The 5,357-nt window shown below is 32.1% G+C and overlaps 1 long non-coding RNA gene across 1 annotated transcript; it reads right to left on the reverse strand.

Annotated features, from left to right (window-relative positions):
* Positions 1-2,034: 2,034 nt before the first annotated feature.
* LOC146922570 (uncharacterized) lies at positions 2,035-4,913 on the reverse strand. Its single transcript, XR_015012507.1, has 4 exons — positions 4,381-4,913; positions 4,182-4,264; positions 2,555-2,590; positions 2,035-2,468 (listed from the first exon to the last, which is right to left on the reverse strand). It is a non-coding gene; the product is annotated as an uncharacterized LOC146922570 (long non-coding RNA).
* Between the last annotated feature and the right edge of the window lie 444 nt (positions 4,914-5,357).

Consider the following 5,357-nt stretch of genomic DNA (forward strand, 5'->3'; position numbering starts at 1 on the left):
TTAAGCCCCATTTATGACCTCTACTGACTTGAGCATCAGAGTGTCTGCAGGTAGACACACTCCGCCATATCAGAGACCTAGGGCCCAATTGCTTAGACATAATAACAAATCAAGCCCAAATACCACATTTGACAGTTTACGCGCAACACACCCCTTCTCCGAGGGGGGGGGGGGGGCGTGCACGGAGCAATTGAGACCAGTTCAAACGAACTGTAATGTCTCTCTCCACGTTCCCAGGAATCTCTCACCGACGGTTACACTTCCCCCTATTTTGTAACTGTCGGACACATGTGTGCCATTACAACGGCTCTGCATTCACCCACCTCTATAAAAAGGGGACTCCTCGCAATCCCAAGGTAAAATCTCTCTCACTTCTTAACCCCCATTTCTGACCACTACTGACTTGAGCGTCAGAGTGTCTGCAGGTGCACACACTCCGCCATTCCAGTACTCAAACTGATGTATTTCCACCACCAGCAACCACCGCATTAAAGAGTACCGACGGTCACCTTCTGATCAGGTATGATCAATTAGAAATATTGATTATAATTAAGATTTATTTAGCCTAGTTAAAATTCAATCCTACTTGATAAGTATCATTTAGCTCGATTAGGTTTCAAATTCGAAATCATATGATATAATTACACCATACCCTAACCCTAGCCACACATATCTTTATTGGGTTTAAATTTCAAAGTCACAAGTCTCATTCCAACTAATTAAGTTTAAAACTTACATTAAATTTGGAAGGGGTCGTTTTCAATTATGTTACAAATTTTGAATGTAATAAAGATTCATTTATTCTAATTAAGTTCCTATGTCACTTAATAAATACCATTTAGCTCAGTTAGGTTTCAAATTTGAACTCAAATGACATAGTTAGACCATACACTAACCCTAACCCTATCTACTACTATTCTTATTGAGTTTAAAATTCAAAATCACAAGTCTCATTCCAACTAATTAGGTTTAACACTTTCATTAAACTGGAAGGGGTCATTTTAAATTAAGTTATAATTTTTGAATGTAATAAAGATTCAGTTAGTCTACTTAAGTTTCTATTCTACCTAGTAAATATCGTTTAGCCCAATTAGGTTTTAAATTCAAACTCAAATGACATAGTTACATCATACCCAAACCCAAACCCTAGCCACTAATATTCTTATTGGGTTTAAAATTCAAAAATCTCATTTCAACTAATTAGGTTTAAAATTCTCACTAAATTGAAAGGAATTATTTGTACTTAATTTAGAAATATTGATTGTAATTAACATTCATTTACCCTAATTTAGATTCAAATTTACTTTTTTTTTATTTAAGGAAAGACTCAATTATACATGATAAGTATCATATAACTCAATTAGGTTTCAAATATGAAGTCAAATGACATAGGTACCCTAACCCAAACCACTAATATTCTTATTAGGATTGGAATTCAAATTCATATAATTTTGAATGTAATAAAGATTCATTTCGTCTAATTTAGTCAAATTTAAAAGGGATTATTAACAACCATCAGTCTTTTTTTCTTTGACAAGGTAAACTAATTAGTAATTAAAAGTACCAATTATGATTATTAATTAGTAATTTGATAATTATGATGTAAGTGTAATTTTTTTAACTGTATTAAAAAAAAATACGTAACTACATATTATAATTTGTAGTAATTAGGTAGCAAAATATCATTAATTTTTTATTTTTTTTGTATATAAAACACCTTCATAATTCAAAAAAATTGGCCGGGGGTAAGTATTCAAATCAAAAATTTCAATTTGGAGCCAAATTTGACATTGTCACGTGTACCAATGTGATCAGCAGCTGGACAAGCAGAGTCAAGTAGAATCAGTGTTTTTTGTTATTCACAAGTGTTTGTTGTTATTCACATTGACCATTGGTTAATAGATTGATGCAATTAACCAATGACACACATGCTATGAGACAAAAACATAGTACTAGACACAAGCTATGAGACAAAAGAAGTAGGATGATTACACTTATGAGTCATAAAGACAAAAGGAGACAAAAAGAACCTAGTCAAATACTAATGAGTACAATTCATTTTTAAAAATCATTTTTTTTAAACTATTACAAACAGACCATATATAACAACCTATTTAATTCTAATTAAACTAATTACAACTAAGCTATTTTCTATATAATTTAAAATTATCTAAACTAATCTATGTATTTTTTTGTAAAATAAACTAAGCTTTGACTAAAACCTTGCAAAATGACTGTTGAATGTTAGTTTGATTTGTCTTATAATTTTAAGGAATCTTTTTGCTATTCCTGCTGTGTTGATCTTTCTGCTATTCCTGCTGTGTTGAAACTGCCAACTTACATAGTTCATCAAGCTATTCCATTTGTCATAGCCAGCTAAGGCCCCATAACATGATAGGTCTCTTTCAATCCATAACATAGGTTTATGGGTTCCCTTCATGCATGTCTGGACAATATATAATCTAATCCTGAAACATTACACAAAAACAGTCACTTAAAGTATATATCTTTTCATTTAGTCTTTTATTTTGCAGTACTATTTTAATCAATATACCATGTCAAGTCTTCCCTCCATCTTGTTACATGAGCCCTACATGAATCAATTCAAAGTCAATGTGTGTACTCATTTTATTTTATCAAGGTTAAATAATTAAAATAGAACATTGTTAAGTGTACAAACAGAGTTTCACACTTGGTGGATAGCTGAATATAAATATAACAATCACTTGGAATACCATCACACTTGTTTTAAATCTCACTTTATTTTCTGAAGTTTTTGAACCTCACTTTTTCTTCTTAAGCTTTTGACATGGCCATGGGTGTTGGGGATTTTGAGAGGGTTTCTAGGGAAACAAATGATGTTGATGACGGTGAAAACATGAATCCAATGACCATTGAGGAACTAGATGTTGAAGGTGATTATGTTATTCAACATGATGAAGTTCAAAGAGCTGAGGTGACAAACAACAATGACAATACTATTCTTGAACTTAAGAGATTGGTTCAAACCATTGCTCTGTTGCTACTGCTGTTACTAAAATAGAGGTTGATTTTTACACCTTTTTACATAACAATATTGCATTTATTTTTCGATATATGTTTAAACAAACCTTATATTATCATCTTTTATATTTCTAATACTTATAAGTATTTATATATGAATTCTTGCAGGAGCTAAGTTACAAACAACTTGAGCTGAGTTCAACTATGATGGAGTTTCAACATCATAACAAAGAAATGCGTGAGTCTCTTAAGTTGATGGAGGTAGTTGTATGCTTGAAAAAAAATGATGTGTTTGGCATCCATGTAACCCCAAACAAGATTGGGTCTGATGCTTTTGACATGGTTGTTGGAAGGATGCATAATCATATATCACAACCAATAAAGCAAGAGTCTGGCCAAAAGAGGAAATCCAAGGCAACATAAATCATTGATGACTTTAACAATGTTATTGTGGATGTGTCTGACAGTGATGATGACACAAAAGGAAAGAAAGTGCATAGCTCAATGATGAATGGAATGTATGACAACACTATGTTTGGAATGAAACCACATCTCCCAAAAGAGTGGACCACAGGTGAAAAATCAGGTGTTAAGGACAACACTTCTGCTATGATGCTTTGTAAGAGCAACTTTAGAAGGTCATCCAACTCAGAGGTAATAATAATTTTATTTAACATGTTTTTTCTTACTTGAAAAAGGATATGTTTAACTAATAATTTTTTATAAACCTTGTAGCTTATTGGTAGTGTAGTATTGACTGGGATAACTAAAAAGTTATTTCAAAGTCCATCTCACAGATCAAAGACACCAGTTACCAATCCATATTTGCAACCACGTCCCAGTCCAGTTAGGAGAGGAAAGGCAAGGGTCAACGATGTGCGTCCATTCATTCCAAGAGTCATGAATCTCACTCTCCCAAGGGTTATTAACAATATCACTCAATATAAATATATAGATATTTTGATTATTATGTTCTGTCCTATAACATTATTTTTGAAGTTAATTAACCTTTTTGTTGTAGGGCATTAAGTGGAGGTTTAAGCCTACCCCAGAAATGCACTTAAGTCCTTTAGAAGTTCAAGTTTGTGCATATGTGTTTCATCCAGATCAGGATGCAGAGTATTGTTCTTACTTTAAGTACATTCACTTATTGTTCTGGTAAAAAAATAGTAGCTAACCTGTTATACTATATTTTTCAGTGAACCATTGATGACCACTCATAATATGGTTGCAACTCGTGCTGACATTGAATGTCTTTGTCCTGGAAAACAAATAAAAGATGTGGTTAGTATAACATGTTGTAGAGAAATTTTAATATCTTATGTATTTTGTTAAAAAAAATATATATCAATCTGCTTTAATATGATAGGTTCTCACTTATGTTGCTGGAAAAACATGTTGGGTTCAAAAGAATCTTAGTCACAATGCTGTTTGGGTGATGCCGCCAACTTTTCATGTGAGTAGTTAGTAAAAAAACAATAATATAAATATGTATTATGTCAAAGGAAAATATAATAACATAACAAATAAATTCAGGAAGATGTTTTTAATGGAGCTACACTTTATGAACTTATGGATAACTATACGAGGCATTGGATGATACCATTTCAGACATTGAAATATGTGAGTGAATGTGAATACATGTTTTTTATTTGAATGGGTTTTCTTTATAAGCATTTATAAAAATTTAACGCCACTACATTTATCATCCTCATTATAAAAGATATACATTCTAGTCAAGAACATTCTCATCAACCATTGGTATCTCATGGTGGTTTCTCTCAAAGATGAAACTGTGTATCAATTGGATTCATATCTTAGAGCTGAAGATATTGAATCTCGCAGGGCTACTATTAAAACATTGGTGAGAGAAGATTATAACTTACTGTTTCTTTATCTTTTTTAAAAAAAATAAAAATAGAGGAAATTTTCTTACCTTAGCTTCCTACCACTTCCAATAATGGAGAGAGATCATCGGTTATCACATGCAAGTTTGAACTTAAAAAAATGGAGGATTGGTGGTTAGTGCCATGGAGGAGATGCACGAGAGAGAAGAAGAACAACGGATTTTGATTTGTTTTCTTCGTTCAACCCATATTCCCCTAAATCATATTGTGGTTAATTTGGTGAATAATGATTTTTTTTTAGGGATTGGATTCTAGATCTAAAAAAAAATAATGAATAGCAATTAAGTATATTGAAAATGTTTACTCAAAAAAAAAACAAGTATATTGAAAATGAGATTGAGCAACGGGTGTTAGACTTTTCAACAGAGGAGGGTAAAAAAACCAAGTATCCACCCATAAATGAATTAACTAAAACAATTGGGGTCAAATTATTATTTTTAACTAGGG

Source organism: Medicago sativa, chromosome 5 (genome assembly GCF_051527215.1).
Source record: "Medicago sativa cultivar Bolivia chromosome 5, Bolivia_mono, whole genome shotgun sequence".
Taxonomy (NCBI): domain Eukaryota; kingdom Viridiplantae; phylum Streptophyta; class Magnoliopsida; order Fabales; family Fabaceae; genus Medicago; species Medicago sativa.